General features: G+C 47.4%; 1 protein-coding gene across 6 annotated transcripts in view; it reads right to left on the reverse strand.

Moving 5' to 3' along the window:
• SPTAN1 (spectrin alpha, non-erythrocytic 1) overlaps positions 1 to 8,243 on the reverse strand; it is a 62,100-nt gene extending 53,857 nt beyond the window's left edge. For all 6 annotated transcript variants that reach the window (XM_047829162.1, XM_047829161.1, XM_047829160.1 and 3 more), the window contains exon 1: positions 8,114 to 8,243. The gene's annotated coding sequence lies outside the window, so the exon portion shown is untranslated. The remainder of the gene's footprint in view (positions 1 to 8,113) is intronic.
• Positions 8,244 to 18,245: the final 10,002 nt, after the last annotated feature.

Genomic DNA, 18,245 nt, shown 5'->3' on the forward strand with positions numbered 1-18,245 from the left:
CAGCTCAGGTCATGATCTCACAGCTCGTGAGTTTGAGCCCCACATCGGGCTCTCTGCTGTCAGCCTGTCACCCCAGAGCCTGCTTCAGATCCTCTGTTCCCCTCTCTCTACCCCTCCCCCACTTGTGTTCTCCCCCAAAATCAATAAAATATTAAAAAAAAAATCTCTTTGGGAGAAAGCGGACTTCTGGCAGGGATCTTGACAAGGATCACTACCATCACCAGCTACGTTTACTAGAATGTAAACATGACTTCACCCGCTCCCCTGCATTGTCTGCTCCAGCCAGATCTCATATCCAACTGCCCGACCAACCCCAAGTGACAGGCCCTGACAGGGCCCACGTCCCAGCTCAGAAGGTCTCCTTAGGCAGGAATGTCCTCTCCTACTCCCAGCTGCAGCATTTAACACCATACAAAGCTCTCCAAGTCTAAAGCAACGACCTTGTCTTCTCTGAAGTCCTAAATCAGAAGTCCTCACTGCCTCCATGCTCCTCTTAAGAGCACCCTCAACATTCTGCATCGTACTTAGTGTTTTCTCTCTGCCATTTTTCTAAGTTCTTTAGGAAATTTAGCGTTCCTAAGGAACTACAGAAAAAAGACCTTATTGGGTGGTTCAGTTGGTTAAGCAACCAACTCTTGATCTCGGCTCAGGTTATGCTCTCACAGTTCTCGAGATGGAGCCCCATGTCAGGCCCTGCACTGTCAGCACAGCCTGCTTGGGATTCTCTCTCCCCACCCACCCCACCCCACCATGTGCACCTGCACTCACTCTCTCTCTCTCAAATACACTTAGAAAAATAAAAAAATAAAAAGACGTTATATTCCTCTTACTTTGACCACAAAACTGGGCACACATTAGAGCCAATAACATTCTGAACTTGCAAACAGAGAAACTGTGGTCACTTCATTATTAAATAGGCGGAAGACACAGGTCATCTAATAACCAAGTCACAGAGCCCATTTAAGCTGAGCTGGGGTCCTCTGGTTCCCAGACTAGCATGACAGAACAAGAGATTCTGCACATGATTGGAGCCAGCATAAACTTTACTGATGGCTGTTTGGTTATTAATTCCTTTCACTATCTCTCATCTTTTCCATCACCACTTTGGAGGGAAGAAAGGAAGAGAATATATTAATTATTCAAAAAATAAAAATTGGGTGTCTGGCTCAGTCGGAGGGACATGGGGCTCCTGATCTCAGGGTCATGAGTTTGAGAACCACATTGGCTGTAGAGATTACTTAAATAAAAACGTGGGGCACCTGGGTGGCTCAGTCGGTTGAGTGACTGATTTCAGCTCAGGTCATGATCTCATGGTTGGTGGGTTCAAGCCCCGCATCAGGCTCCCTGATGTCAGGGCAGAGCCCATCTGGGATCTTGTCTTCCTCTCTCTCTGCCCCTCCCCCACTCATGCTCGCTCTCGCGCTCTCTCTCTCTCTTTCTCTCTCAAAGATAAACACTTAAGGGGGCGCCTGGGTGGCTCAGTCGGTTAAGTGGCCGACTTCGGCTCAGGTCATGATCTCGCGGTCCCTGAGTTCGAGCCCCGCGTCGGGCTCTGTGCTGACAGCTCAGAACCTGGAGCCTGTTTCAGATTCTGTGTCTCCCTCTCTCTGACCCTCCCCTGTTCATGCTCTCTGTCTCAAAAATAAATAATGTTAAAAAAAAAAATTAAAAAAAAAAATAAACACTTAAAAACCTCAATTCCTTATTTAAAAAAAAATTGATTTTGCTTATGTGAGACTGAGTCTTCTTAACTTAGTAGACAATTAAATTAGTGTTAAGAATTTATATACTTCCTTTGTTCTTACCCTTTGGGAAACAGTTTAAGATGGATAAACAGCAGGAATTTGTGTCTAATTTGCTTGCTCACAGAATTTTTTTGCAAAGAAACTTGCCAAAGAAGGTGTAATTTTGTATAAAACCACCACGTTGCACGAGTTCCTGCAAGATATCTAAGTCTTCAGATTAATCTCTATGGTGTGTATCCTGCCTCTTCATACACAGCCTTCACTGCATCTCTAAAATCCTTTAGCTGCTATGGAAATTTCTAAGAAATCACATTGGGGAGGAACCCTTCGTGATGAAGAATCCCCAGCACAATGCTGCCAGGGTTCCGCGGAGGCAAGTTGCCCTGCTTGGGTCCAGCTCGCTGATTTGACCCTACCAATCCAGGGAGACAGTCCAGTGAGGCCCTGCTGAAATTAACCAACCTAAAAGGCCCTCTTTGTCACCGCAGTGAAGTAGAACAAGTCAATTCTATACCAAGTGCTTTGGTCAGGCAATAATGGACTTTTCTTTCCCGCAGATCAGCTGACGTCAGTAGGTGGGAGCTCTGCCAAGCCACCACTGGCTCTCCCTGGGGAGCTGGGCATCTGAAAGTCATCAAGGCTCTCCCACTGCTGTGGGAGGTCAGGATTCTCATTTGCATGGTTACAGGAGCCTAAGATACTGAGTTATTAAGAGCTTCCCCACCCCTTAGCCTGATAGGGAGCTGTCTCTAGTTTATCTACAGAAGGTCCAGTTTCTTTGCTCCTAAAAGGGTCATCTCCATTGATTATATTAAACACGGGGAAAATGTTCACATCACCAAGAACTACTGCCACGGAAAGATGCGACAACCTCTCACCCAAAACTATGTGAGGGAGTTAATGGAATTCCTTGGGACCCTGCGGATGCACATGACATTCCCTCCAGGACTGAGGCTGCACTGCAGGAACCCCACCCCTGCCCTGAAATATGCAGTTGACTGATAAGGCAGACTCCACAGAGAACGTTCCAGGCCTGTTCTCAGCCGTAATGGGATTAACGCCTTTCAAGAGCTAGAAAGGAAGACTTTGGGAAACGTGCCATTAAAAAACAATCTCTAACCACACTAACCTATCTATCTATTCCACTAACTGCCTAAAAACCCACAAAAAAACCAACTCCCTAAGACTGCAGTGGACTGTTTATCTCAAACCAGCCTACCAACTCTGATTTTGCCAATCAGGTCTCTGTCCGCAGAGAATAAAGGAGGGGAAATGAAGTGCTAAATGTATTCTCGGTATGCTCAAGGACAGCTTCCCATTGAAGACAACCGAAGAAAAAGGTCGTATTTTCACAAATATTCTGAGAAGACTGAAGGTGTGGACTATTTATAAATGCTGCAATGCAGCAGTCAGAATGTTAGCTGCATCATTCAGCAAGAAACGTGAATTGATCTCAGGGGATAAAACAGGAATTACAACTATGTCCTCTATTGTAATAAATAAAAAGAACTTGTCAGCATTCTTATAATACTGCCAGATCTCTGGGAAGAAAAAGTGGGGGGGGGGGGGGGCGGGTTAAGATATGAATCTTGGGTAGAAAGTTCTAGTTTAATCCAAAGATAGAACACGCCTGAGAGTGATGCCTCCCATCTGACACAAATTTACACGTATCATCAACTGAAAATGGATTTCTACAAAAGAGCCGAGACACTAATTAACAACCCCGTCTTCTTGCAAATGCCAAGAGACAGCTGTCTGAGGCAGTTCTTGGTATTTAGGGAATTTTTAAATGCCTTGACCTCAGCTGCAGAAGCTGCGAGGCGATCTGTCTCTGGGGAATGTGAGAGGCAGGAGGGGAGAATGACTGCAGACAGCAAGGTTCTCAGGCCAAAGGGCAAAGGCTTCTGGCTCTGAGAACCCGGCACCTGCAGTGAGTAGTTTAGAGACGCCCTCACAAGGCGCTTGGAGAGTGAAAGAATTCAGCCCGATCTCTCTGTGGATCCCCCACGAGAGAATAAACCCATCGTGAAGATGAGAGGAGTCACTAAGACAAAGCACTGGGGCCTGCCACCCAACGTGCTGGATGTAAGAGGCATTTGGAAAACTCCATAATAAACTCCAATTTCACCAGATACACTGTTCTGCAAGGAAAGGCATTTGGGGGATGAAGGGGATGAACAGATCATTTGGCTCTGTGGGGAAATTCATAAACACCGCCTAAAGCGAAAGGTCAGAAAAACCATTCATCAGATTTACTTTTGTTGCTTAGTCAGAGCTCAAAGGTGCAGAACCGACAACACAGGTTTTTTCCACAGCTTGGAAAGCCAACCTATTACCCAATGTTACATGTGCAAGGCAGGACAGCCACATCCACAGATGTGGAAATTCTCCGGAGAGCAACCCACCAAAGAACTGTTTAGCACCTATTAACGTTTTATATCCAGTGATTTTCAGATGAAGCAAATGAACTCAAAACCAGCTGAGCTGCAGATTTTAGCAGCAGGTCTGATGGTAAGCAGAGAGAGAAATAATACACAAATGAAGAGTTTTAACCATGAATAAAAACAACAAATATTTCTGCTTAAGCCACATTCCAGTCAGGATTGTGGATTGGCACATCAGCCTTCAGATTGATTAATTCATTTCAACTCATTAGCGCATTTCTGCAGAGGTGAGCAGGGACTTTGCTTTCAGAAAGCAAAAAATTCATACTGCATTGCATCAAAATCCAGAAATGCGGAGCAAAGTTAAGAAAACTTACTTCTGAATGCTTCCCCAATACTATCTCGTTGCTACTTACCTCTTAACCTGTAAAATTCAGATGAGAGGTATTTAAATGCAAAATATTATTACCAACAGTCAAAACAGGAAAAGGTTGTAACATGGCCCATTTTTATAAACCTCGTTTCAGCAATTCACCGGTGTGATTTATAAAAGGGCTTGCCTTGGATTTATCACCCATAATCACTAGAAATGTGCAAAGTTTTTATTTCTCCTTAGGGGTTATCAAGACTGGAGTTTTAAGCATTTTTCTTTTTGAAAAAGGTCCAATTTAGCAAACACTCAAAAACGGTACACAAATAAGACATATATAGTGAGTTTTTTAGATGGCTTTTTTTTTTTCTGCCAAGAAAATGCAAGCTCCGTTTCATTACAAGGATTGTGACAGAAAAAAATAAGTCAATGGGAACAGGAAACAAACCCAAGTTTACGATATTTGTCCAATTTAAAGACGCTACTTTCACTACACGTTTTCAGATCATCCCCCCTGCCCCCAATATCTAGGATAATCTGTTTAGTCCCTTGGTTCTTAAGAACCAAGTAACCATCAATTAAAAAATCAGCAAACGCTACATGCAAACACCAGTAGGGTGAGAAGAAATTAATATATTCATGCCTGAAAGAGAGGAAGGTAAAAAAACAGGAGGCTTTGGAAATTTCAGAATCAATTGACTAAGACTTCCGAAAAAAAAAAAAAGAAAGAAAGAAAAAAAAAACCCAAACCCTAACCAATTTACTTAACAGAAAGGTCATGCAGGCAGGGTTTTTTCTCCCTCTCTTTGGATCATTCAACTTTTCTGGACACAGATGTGTCTTCACTGCAAGCCAGGCAAAACCGAAAAGGCAACACGTTTGCTGCATGCTGGTCAAATACCTGGACTCTGCGCTTACGAAACGATGACAACATGATGGAGGAATGTGGAGTCTAAAGGGAGGGGGGAGAGCAAGATAACAAGCTTCTAAGGGCAAACTGAACAACGTAATTTCAAAATGGAGAAAACAGACCATTAGGAACATATGAAGACAAGGAAACCCCAAATTCCCACTGTCTTCCCAGCACCTTGCTCATTGTGGAGATTCTGCATCCCACCGGGGATCTAAAATGGGGTCTTAGCAGTTCCTATTTGTGGAAATATGCTGCCTTGGCCAAGTCACACCCCCGCTCTGGGCCTCAGTTTCTCCACTTTCCAAATAAAGTAGGAATACTGACTATGCTTTCTAACACTAAACTCGCCCTCCCCAGATCCCACAGTCCAATAAATTGAGACTCCTAGGACTGGCAGATTCCTAAATCCCTTTTCATTCAGCATAAGAAAACAGCATGATTTCAGGACATCAGAGACAAGAAAGAACTCGAGCTATAGAAATCTGACTTGGGCCTGGCTTACTGGTGTACTCCCAAGACACTTATTTCCTGTTCGAAACCTATGAGAGGAATATGCAAAAAAGGTGTGACGGAGGTAAGCAGCACAGCTGCTCCAGGCCGGTGGCCTCGGGCCGGGCCCGCCCGAAGTGATCATGGGCTCTGGGCTCCTCCTCTGCATTCCCGGAGTCAGCACTTGCCATCAGGGCCGTGCATTCTTCTACCTACTCTGACCACAGCTGCAGCAGCCCAGACCGCATAGCTAGCAGAGTCCTTGCATAGCCCACGGAGGATTGATTACGAGGCCGGCCTCGTGCCTACTACCCTTCGTGCAGGTTCGGCAATGCCAGGACCGTGGACTGCTCCTGACATCCACCACACGGGTTCGGTTCGGTAGGCAGCCCCTCCCCTTGGGATGAAGGCAGGTAAGGCAAAGTAGAGCAAATTCTAACCCAGGGAACCAAAAGATAATACTTAAACACCAGCTCTCCCCACCTAAACCTGTTCATCAGATTATTTGACGAGCTCATATCAGAGCCTGTGACAGATCAGATTTCTCCAATTGTTAGATCAGTACAAAACACACTGCCAAGACCAAAAGCATATTCGAGAATGTTACTTAGCTGATGGATTACTCTAAGAACTGCCTCACACCTGTCCAGCACAGGGCAAATCTTCCCTCAGAGGCTTGTCCCTCCATGGAGGTCCCTAGGTAACAGCTAACACACTTTGAGGGTCCCTTTGAGTAATTATTGGCCCAGTTACTAAAAAAGGCTTATTGTTAATTTCCTGCAGAGGCCCTTTACTGCAGCATTTTTCCCTTACAGCGCATTTTTAAACTTTGACTTCAATTTGACCTTTGAAAATCTAAGACGTTAGTGGCAACAAAAAAAGGGAAAATGACTAGCTTAAGGAGTTGGAACCTTGGCTCAATAGCTTCATACAGCTGAGTGTTCCCACTGCTATTCCTAAGATTTTGTTTCCTGGCTGCAAGACACCCCCCCCCCCACCCTTCCATCTTTGATACATTCTGTTTTACTTAGGTCCAATTGCTATGACTCCGCAATTTCTCAACACATTATTAAAATACTTCAGATAGTCTCTCTTCCCTACCAGCCATGATGGTTAAGTTTTTCTAAAATACCATGATGAAGACAGAACAAAGAGCCTACGTATTTTAGAATCTATTATATAAAAGAGGTCTGACAAGGTGTTGTGGCAATTCGATCATCTCGATCCAGCTTTCTGGGCTCTTGAGGTTTTTAATTTAAAACATATGCAACCCTTAACCTCAACAAGCCCCTTATTTAAAATATTTTAACCCAATACATCAAAGAGACTCCGAAAGGCAATTTTCTTTAGGAAGCACCTTACCCAATTCGCAGGGTTAGCTTCCAAACAAAAGGCTGCTCTATCATTCAATACTGGCGTGGCTGCAGAATTTTTGACAAATAATGTAAGGTGCTCAAATCGAAAGACCCGGTGTCGGGTGCAGCAGGGGCAAAGAACTCGTAAGCTGTTAAGTTATTGGATTTGAGTCTCACACAAAGAAAGCGCCGAATCTACCTGTTATTTACAAGCAAATCACAAGTGGGTAGGGAAGAAACGTTTATTACAAGGAAGGAATAGGAGATGGCCAGTGTCAGACCTTTCTGCGTCTAGAGAGAAGGCCAAGAATCGCCATATAGGATGAAATTAAGGTCAAACAGCCCTTTCCTCTATGCTCTTGGCTCTTCCTCCATCAAGGGTTGGGCCGGCACCGCCGTGGGGACTCAGGAAAAGGAGCTGAAGTCGCTCCCCACCCAGGAAAGGGACTGGGGGCGCTGGGGGAAGCGCTCTGCAGGGAGGGGGATGGTGACGATCCGGCCAGGAGCCCCCGCCCCACCTGCGGCAGCCGGATGGGGCAGGGCGGGGCCGCAACCAGGCTTGGGGGTGGGGGAGCAGGACGGACCCGATGGCCTCGTCCCCCCTCCGCCCAGTCAATGACATTCCAGCGGCCGGCGCCCAGGCTCGGCCGGGCGGCTCCTCCGCAGCCCACGCGCCACGGGCGGGTCGCGGCCCGCCAGCCTGGCCCCCGCCCGTCGGAGGGAGCTGCGAGGCCGGCCGGGCTCACCTGTCCGCGCGCTGGCCCCGCCCCACCCCAAGGGTTGCCCCGCTCCCCACCCAGGGGTCTGCGGCCCTCAGGCCCCGCTCCCTCCCCGAGCTCCCCAGCTCCCCCTCTCACCGGCTCCGGGGGGTGGTGAGGGCAGTAGGTGCGCCGGTCTGGGGGAGTGTGGGGGGGGGGGGGGGTGCTGAGGGACCGACGCGCCTCCGCGGCCTCCCGCCTCGCCGTTCGCTCCGCAGCGGGTAGTGGCGGCGACGCGCGCGCCTCGCTTCTTTTATAGGCGGCCACGCGCGTTCCGGCGGCGGGCGGGCGCGAGCGCGGGGGAAGCGCCGGGGCGCGGCGCGAGGGGCGGGGGCGAGCGCCATCCGAGCTATGGGGGCGGAGCTCCCGCCAGCTCGCTTCCCGATCACGCGGCGGAAAGGGCCGAGCGCTCCCGGAAAGAGCCGAAGCACCGCTGCGGGGGCAGAGCCGAGTCGGGGGATCGCGGCGGGAGGATGGGAAGGGAGGGCGCGCGCCAGGGGTGGGGGCCAGTGGTGCAGTGGAGTCACTGCCACCGCCCGGGCGGGCCGAGATGCGGCAGCCGCCCCGCCCTCTCCGCACCTCGGATCCTCCAATCCAGCCCCTCCCCGCCCTGCAGAGAATCTTCGGCACCCCACCCCGCCCCTCCGCCCCTGGGAGCCCTTCCAGGACTGCAACGAAGGGCGGGGCAGGAGCCGTCGCTGCAGTCTGGCAGGGGATGCTGCGCGCCCCGGTCCGAAAAACGCCCAGTCCCAAAGGGCGAGGTCACCCACCCACAGGATTTTCATTCTCTTGCCCCCTTTCCCTAGAAGAAGACTGAGGCGGAGACCCACCCAAGTCAGCCGACTCTGGTGGGGGCTGGGGTGCAGAAACCGAGGATAATTGGGAGCTCCAGGTTTGAGGCGATGGTAAGAAAAGGCCAAATAGGGTCCTAAAAAATAAAGACTAATTTGGAGATTAAGTGTGTCATTTGGGATTTGGAGAGATAATAATTTCTTATATTCTTACCGCAAAAGCTTTCTGACAGGTCACGGGTGGAATAGGATGCATTAGTCGTATTTTATTTTTATTATTATTTTTTATTTTACGAGAGAATGAGGGGGAAGGGGCAGAGAAAGGAAAAGAGAGAGGGGGGGGAGAGAAAGAGAGAGAGAGAGAGAGAGAGAGAGAGAGAGAGAGAATCCCAAGCAGGCTCCAGGCTCAGCAAAGAGCCCTATTCGAGGCATCACAGGACCCTGGGATCATGACCTGAGCTGAAATCAAGAGTCCCTCGCCTGACTGAGCCACCCAGGAGCCCCGTTAGTCCTATTTTATAAATAAGACATTAAAGTTCTTCTGGCCACAATTAATTGAACTTTCCTTATGTACCAGGTGCTATGTTAAGCATTTCATGTTACCTTTTTTTTTTTCTTTAATCTGCAATATTTTATGAGGTAGGTATTCTTTCCCCATTTTATAAGTGAGCACTGTGGCATGGAAACTAGGTCTCTTGCCCTAGGTTAGGCAGTTAGTAAGAAAAATTAGGATTTGGATCCAAGCAGTCAGAATCTTCTTTTTAAATTTTTTTTTTTTTTAATATTTATTCACTTTTGAAAGAGAGAGAGAGAGAGCACTAGTGGGGGTGGGACAGAGAGAGAGGGAGACACAGAATCCAAAGCAGGCTCCAGGCTCTGAGCTGTCAGCATGGAGCCTCATGCGGGGCTCGAACTCACCAACTGCGAGATCCTGACCTGAGCCGAAGTCAGACACTTAACTGATTGAGCCACCCAGGTGCCCCAGAACCTTCTCTTAAACTGTATGCTCTATTGCCTTCCCCTAGGAAAGGGGGGCACTGCGACGATGGATGCCGAGCTGCTAAAAAAAAGATAAACCAAGAGGATTTCTGGAGTTTCTGTTCCTTACAGCCTTAGCTGTTCAAGGGCCTGGCTCTAAACTCTGTTGTGTAGCCCAAAGTCCTCTGCTGGGAAGCCCTTTCCCCACCCCCACTCCAGTGACAGCTGGGCTGCAGCCATTGGGAGTAACACCCAGATCATTCCTGTGCAGTCAGGCAGACCAGGAACCCTGCAGTCCGGAAGGCCTCAGCCTCCTGGTTACCAAGCAGCCCTCCTCTTTAAGGAAATACAAAGGCACTGGGCATTGCACCAGAACTTCGGCCCAGGCCCAGCCCTCAGCTTCCTGGTCCTCTGCAGTTTGGTCCTTCTTCCACTGTGCCTGGGATCCACAGTCTGGTTTCTAAGCTGCCCTGCTGTAGTGATAGGAAAAATTCTCCTGTCCCCTCATCCCATCAGAGTAGAGAGAAAAAAAAGGAGTGGCCACACCCCAGAAGCAGCTTTTCAGAATCTAGAGGAAAAACGTAGGAGCTAAGAGGCATTTCCTGCAATCTTCTATATAGAGAAAACAGGACTGGGTAACTCCTCCCTGGGGTGTGCGTTTCTGGAACAGTTGATGGCGTCGACAGCCTCTTCTCCAGCGGGTAGCAGCAAAATGTTTAATCACATATTCAGCTCTGGGTACAAAATGGCTTACACAATCATAGCTCTCCAAAATTTCTAAGACCTGCTCCAGCAAGGAATGGATCTCAAGGCCGTGGGCAGGGGCTATAAAAAGGGAGGATTTTTCTTTTAAATCACTCCAGCCTCCTGGTGAAATGGGGGTTTTGTTGCTTTTACCAGATGCAAAACAGATTTGAGAGCTTTGGTATTAGCACAGAAACTAAAATCTTATTCGTTGATCCTTTGTCTGATCTGAGACATGGCCAAAACCCATTATCTCTGGCCCTCTACACGTCCCACTCACCCACCCCATTCTGCACTTGGCACTGGAAATGAGACATTGCAAAAGCCATTCTTTATGTGTCCTATTGTCTGCCTACCTCACCTCCCACCAGTTTCACCAGATGCCTAACACTCTGTTAGGTGTAGGGAGAGGGAGGTGACAAAGCAGAGAATGGCCCTCTTTGTTTTTGGAGAGAAACTCATTCAGGGAAAAAACCCAACAGAAAACAACAACAACAACAACAACAACAAACACTGGACGGTATAGCAATCAACTCCAGGTTCTCAGTGACCTCCTGAACAGCAGGGGGTAGGGACTGAATTCCGAGCTCCTTTTTCTATTCCCCCAGTTCTCTAAAGGTTTGATATGCACCCTACACCTGGATGCCAGGCAGTCCCAATACCTTTTCAATTCAAGAGGTCAACTGATTGGAAATACACAAAATGTAACGATGTTTTCACTCGTTCCGGCCATGGAAAATTACTCGCCCGGTCTCCCTGGAGAATCTCCCTCTGCCTCCCTCTACCGGTCTCCATCTCTCCCTCCCAATCTGCCTCCCCCTCCACTCGTAAGGCAGTCACCAAGCACCAAGCACTTCCACTATTTTTCCTCCCCGTAAAGGTATTGACTGAGAAGTTATGCGGGCCAAGTGAACTGCACTTCTTCCCAGGTGACATTCTGCCTTGTCAGAACTGGCAAGGAGCACAGTGAGTGGATGAACACAGAGGACATTATGCTAAGTGAAATAAACCAGACACAAAAGGATAAATACAGCATCATTCCACTTACTTGAGGTCCCTAGAATAATATTTATAAAGACAGAAAGTAGAGCAGGGGTTGCCAGGGGCAGAGGGGAGAGGAGGATGGGGGAATGAGTGTTTAGTGGGTACAGGGTTTCAGTTTTGCAAGAAGAAAAAGTTCTGGACACGGACCACCATGACAGTCAGACATCAATATGCCGGGACTCCTCGGTGGCTCAGCCGGGTGTCCAACACCGGCTCAGGTCATGATCTTGTGGTTCGTGGGTTCAAGCCCCGTGTCGGGCTCTGTGCTGACAGCTCAGAGCCTGGAGTCTGCTTAGGATTCTGTGTCTCCCACTCTCTCTCTCTGCCCCTCTCTCTCTTAAAAAAAAAAAAAAAAAAAAAAAAAATTTATTAAAAAAAAGAGAAATGGCTGAAATGGTAACTTTTGAATGCTGTCTATTTTACCGTAATTAATAAACAAAGCAGAGATTCCTGGCTGGCTTAGCCAGTGGAGCGTGCAACTCTAGATCTCAGGGTTGTGAGTTTAAGCACACATCTCTACATTGGGTGTAGAGATTACTTAAAAATAAGACCTTTAAAAAAAGAAAAGAGGAGCACGTGGGTGGTTCAGTCGCTTGAGCATCCAACTTCAACTCAGGCCACGATCTCACGGTTTGTGGGTTTGAGCCCCGCATGGGGCTCTGCACTGGTGGTACGGAGCCTGCTGGGGATTCTACTTCTCCCTCTCTCTCTTCTTCTGCCCCACTCGTGCTCTCTCTCTCTCAAATAAATAAATAAACTTAAAAAAAAGAAGAATGCTAGGGGCGCCTGGGTGGCGCAGTCGGTTAAGCGTCCGACTTCAGCCAGGTCATGATCTCGCGGTCCGTGAGTTTGAGCCCCACGTCAGGCTCTGGGCTGATGGCTCAGAGCCTGGAGCCTGTTTCCGATTCTGTGTCTCCCTCTCTCTCTGCCCCTCCCCCGTTCATGCTCTGTCTCTCTCTGTCCCAAAAATAAATAAACGTTGAAAAAAAAATTAAAAAGAAGAATGCTAATAATTGTAAAAAATCGAAAACAACTAGTCACCAACTGAAAAATGGTTCATTCTGATTCGTAAGTTCAACAGACCATATTGTGATACAGTTCACACTGATGGACCTGAAAAGTATCCAAGATATTACTGAGTGATGGCAGGTTTCAGAACAACATGAGTACCAAGTCTATTTGCTTAAGAACTATATTTGCATAAATGCGTACATACACAGAGAGAACTGAAGAAATGGTCACAGTGGGTACCCAGAATAAAGGGATTTCTGGACATTTTATTCTCATTTAAAAAAAATCTCTTTTATAGGGGTGCCTGGGTGGCTCAGTTGGTTAAGTGTCACAGTTTGTAAGTTCAAGCCCCACATCGGGCTGGCTGCTGTCAGCATGAAGCCCGCTTCAGATCCTCCCCTCTCTCTCTGCCCCTCCCCTGCTCATGCTTTCTCTCTCTAAACATAAATAAACTTAAAAAAAAAAGAATTTAAAAAAATTTTTTTTTAATTTTTTTTTTAGTGTTTATTTATTTTTGAGACAGAGAGAGACAAAGCATGAATGGGGGAGGGCCAGAGAGAGGGAGACATAGAATCTGAAACAGGCTCCAGGCTCTGAGCTGTCAGCACAGAGCCCGACGCAGGGCTCGAACTCACGGACTGTGAGATCATGACCTGGGCCGAAGTCGGCCACTTAACCGACTGAGCCACCCAGGCGCCCCTAAAAAAAAAATTTTTTTTAACGTTTATTTATTTTTGAGACAGAGAGAGAGCATGAACGGGGGAGGGTCAGAGAGAGGGAGACACAGAATCCAAAACAGGCTCCAGGCTCTAAGCTGTCAGCACAGAGCCCGACGCGGGGCTCGAACTCACGGACCGCGAAATCATGACCTGAGCCGTCATGACCTGGCCTGAGTCGGCCACTTAACCAACTGAGTCACCCAGGCGCCCCGAGAATTTTTTTTTTTTTTTTAAAAAGCTCTGTATAGCTTTAAGTATCTGGATCGAATACAATCTCAAGATACTTTCTTGACTACCTTTACCTCCAAGTAAAGCATTTCAAAAAGTGTTTTCCCAGAAATACTAGACCTGAGAAGCCCTGGAAAAAGGAGTCCCACAGTCAGTTGGGGAAACACTGCACACTCCTGGAGGTTAACAATCCAAACAAACATAGTTACCAATAAGTGTGGCACAAGAAAGTCCTTTTGTTTTTTCCCCTTTATTATCTAAACATATTATAATGGAAGATTTCAAAGATAAATCTAGTAAACAGGACAACGAACCTCCCTATGCCCATCACCAGTGTCAACAAATACCAACGTTTGGTCTTTCTTATTTTTTAAATCAATTTATTCTTGAAAAAAAAGAGTGGGGGAGGGCAGGGAGAGAATCCCAAACAGGCTCCACACTGTCAGCGCAGAGCCTGACATGGGGCTCAAACTCATGAACCGTGAGATCACGACCTGAGCGGAAACCTAAGAGTCCGCTGCTCAACTGAATGACCCACCCAGGTGGCCTTGCCATTATTTTATTCACAACTCTGCCTGGTTTACCTTCAGCACAGTCATCCCCAAACTTCTTTGACACCCTAACTCTTTCTTAGAATCCTGCACGAAAAACTCACAGGGCAAAGCTGACCTAAATGAAATGGATCTATCTTCTGAGCTCCCAGAACTTTTATCTCAAACCAGAGCTCTCCCAAGATGTAAATCACATCCTCCATGAATTAAAATCCTACCAGGGTGCTTGGCTGGCTCAGTTGGTTAAGCTTCTGACTTTGGCTCAGGTCATGATCTCGAAGTTTGTGAGTTCAAGCCCCATGTCGGGCTCTGTGCTGACAGCTCAGAGCCTGGAGCTTGCTTTGGATTCTGTGTGTCTCTCTCTCTGCCCCTCCCCTACTCATGCTCTCTCAAAAATAAACATTAAAAAAAAATTTCTACCAAGTCACCTTTTTCACTTTAAGTAGGAAGCATTTTGCAAAATCTATTCATTCAACTTTTCACCCTGCTTATGAGATGCTGGCTTCAAGGTAACCATCACCACAGCCCTGTTCTCAGGATTGTAGGTTCTAGAGCTTGACTTTGTCACTTCATCAGAACTGTACCCATGACTTTTGTTTGCTTGGGGTTTTGGGGGGGAGGGGGAGGTTCACCTTTTACCTTTTCAAAAAATTTAAAGTTTATTTTGAGAGAGAGAAAGTGAGCGCGATCAAGCACGAGTGGGGGAAGGGCAGAGAAAAAGGGAGAGAGAATCCCAAGCAGGCTCCGCGATGCAGACACTGACTTGGGGCTAGAATTCAGAACCATGAGATCATGACCTGAGCTGAAATCAAGAGTTGGATGCTTAATTGACTGAGCCGCTCAGGCGCCCAGATTTTTTATTTTTGAAATAATTCCAAGTTTACAGAAAAGTTACAAAAATAGAAGGAAATCCCATATACCTTTCACACAGATTCCCCCCCATTTGTTAACATTTGGACACATTTGCTTTATTATTCTATGTATGTGTATACTTACATACACAGTAGACATATATTGTCTACCTGAATTGTTTGAGAATAAGTTGCAGACACATTTACTTACTCCCAAATACTTCATGAGTATTTCTTCAGGGATTTTTTTTTTTTTTTTTTTTTAATTTATTTTTGGGACAGAGAGAGACAGAGCATGAACGGGGGAGGGGCAGAGAGAGAGGGAGACACAGAATTGGAAACAGGCTCCAAGCTCCGAGCCATCAGCCCAGAGCCCGACGCGGGGCTCGAACTCACGGACCGCGAGATCGTGACCTGGCTGAAGTCGGACGCTTAACCGACTGCGCCACCCAGGCGCCCCCAGGGATTTTTTTTTTAATGTTTATCTATTTTTGAGACAGTGTGAGTGGGAGGCTTTGCACTGACAGCAGAGAGCCCGATGCAGGGCTTGAACTCACAAACCCTGAGATCATGACCTGAGCCGAAGCCGGACACTCGACAGACTAAGCCACCCAGGTGCCCCAAGGATATTCATTTTTTTTTTTTTAATTTTTTTTTTTCAACGTTTATTTATTTTTGGGACAGAAAGAGACAGAGCATGAACGGGGGAGGGGCAGAGAGAGAGGGAGACACAGAATCGGAAACTGGCTCCAGGCTCTGAGCCATCAGCTCAGAGCCTGACGCGGGGCTCGAACTCCGGGACCGGGAGATCGTGACCTGGCTGAAGTCGGATGCTTAACCGACTGCACCACCCAGGCGCCCCCCAAGGATATTCATTTTTATGACCACAGTATAATGATCAAAATCGGGAAATTGATCTTGACATAATACTACTGCCTAACTCATAGACCTTATTCAAGTTTTGGGTGCCTGGGTGGCTCAGTCAGTTAAGTGTCCGGCTTCAGCTCAGGTCATGATCTCACGGTTCATGAGTTCAAGCCCTGCATCGGGCTCTCTGCTGTCAACACGGAGCCTGCTTTGGCTCTTCTGCCCCCCCCCCCCCCCCCAACAACTAAACATTAAAAAAAAAAAAGTAAGACCTATTTAAGTTTTGCCAATTGACCAAGTGTCCTTTATAAGACAACACACAAAGATTTTTTTTCTGTTACAGGTTCCAATTCAGGATCATGTACTACATTTAGTGTTAAGCATCCTCAAGAAGCTACAAGAAAAATGTTTCTTGAATATATCATCTGTATAAATGCTATTTTTTTTAAATGGGGCCTAGGGGTGCCTTGGTGGCTCAGTCAAGTAAGTGTCTGACTTGGCTCAGGTCATGATCTGGCTGATTCACAAGTTCGAGCCCCATGTCGGGCTCTGCGCTGACAGCTCAGAGCCTGAAGCCTGCTTTAGATTGTGTGTCTCCCTCTCTCTCTCTCTCTGCCCCTCCCCCACTCACACCCTCTCAAAAATGAATAAACATTTAAAAACAAAAAACAAAAAAAACGGATGTGAGAGGCCAGGCCTGTTGAGGCAACTGTATGAAGCTCTGCGGCTCCCTTGGCTGTCCTAGCACTAAGACAGAAGACACCCAAACCTAGTTAGGTCACTGCTTTCATTGCAGGAAGCTTGAAGAGTAGGGGAAGGAACTCTCCAGAACAATTCCATTCTTTTATCCAAGGGATGTGCAGGGATTCTCTCCTGTTGGAATTTTCAACTCATCATCAAATTTGTTTTAAAATGATGTAGGGACATGGGGCACTCAGGTGGCTCAGTTGGTTGAGTCTGACTTCGGCTCAGGTCATGATCTCGAGGTTCACGGGTTTGAGCCCCGCGTCAGGCTCTGTGCTGACAACTTGAAGGCTGGAGCCTGCTTCGGATTCTGTGTCTCCCTCTCTCTCTGTCCCTCCCTGGCTCGTGCTCTCTCTCTCTCTCAAAAACAAATAAACATTAAAAATGACGTAGGACAATGATACAACAAAAATATGGGCAGTCAGCCTGAGAAATGAGGGAGGTCAAGCTTAAAAGGAAGCAAGCAGGCAAGTGAGTACTTGAATTTAAAAACTGGATGCAGGCCTTAGTATTCCACTCAGAGGAATCTGATGCTACTGGCCACCAGGGGTTGCATCTATCAGCTGGCAATCAGTATCTCTGAAGGCAACACTATCAGAGTATCAAAAACCTGGCTTCCCTAATGCTCTCCTTTCTTGGTTTACCATCGAGAACCTATCAGGAATTCCAAGCATCAAGTGACATGTGCAGGACTGTTAAACATGTCTGGAGAAAGAACATTCAAATAACAGGAGAGGTGTTTTCTGTGGACTAGTGGATTCATAGTGAAACAGCCTGGGGCTTCTGCGTGGCTCAGTTAGTTAAGCGTCCGACTTCGGCTCAAGTCCTGATCTCATAGTTCATGGGTTTGGGCCCCGCGTCGGGCTCTGTGCTGACGGCTGGGAGCCTGGCACCTGCTTCGGATTCTGTGTCTCCTTCTCTCTCTGCCCCTCCCCTCCTTGTGCTCTCTCTCAAAATTAAATAAACATTAAAAAAAATTTCAAAGTGGAATGGCCCTCAGCGATCATTTTGTCCGATGATTTTTCACCTTTCACTTTTGGAGCTTTCCTGTATATGATCGTACCTAGGACTGCAATATAGCTCACACATAGCCAAAATACTGTGGTACAGAGGATCACGGGATTCTCTTAGGGCTCCACATAAAGCCGTGCAGACTCTCTAGGCCCCCTGCACCTTGGGCTACCACGGATTCGTGGTTCTATTCCAGCAGATGGCAGTAGCATCTTGAAGGAAGGGATGCCTTTTTAAAATCTGCACATGGGGCGCCTGGGTGGCTCAGTCGGTTAAGCGTCCGACTTCAGCTCAGGTCACGATCTCACGGTCTGTGAGTTCGAGCCCCGTGTCGGGCTCTGGGCTGATGGCTCAGAGCCTGGAGCCTGCTTCTGGTTCTGTGTCTCCCTCTCTCTCTGCCCCTCCCCCGTTCATGCTCTGTCTCTCTCTGTCTCAAAAATAAATAAACGTTAAAAAAAATTTAAAATCTGCACAAAGCCTCCCTATGTTGACCTTGACTATAGGGCCGGGCCCTGTCCACTCAACACTAGGTCAGTGCTCCCTGACCTGTTTCCTGTCATGATACATAGACAATAATGCCATCTGTAAAGCAAGTGCAAATAACAACTGGCCTTGGGGGCTCCGCCCACCTCAGGCCCCACAGGCGGAGATCTGTGCCGACACACTGGCTGGGAAGCTACAGAGCACTGAAA

Source organism: Prionailurus viverrinus, chromosome D4, assembly GCF_022837055.1.
Source record: "Prionailurus viverrinus isolate Anna chromosome D4, UM_Priviv_1.0, whole genome shotgun sequence".
Lineage (NCBI taxonomy): Eukaryota > Metazoa > Chordata > Mammalia > Carnivora > Felidae > Prionailurus > Prionailurus viverrinus.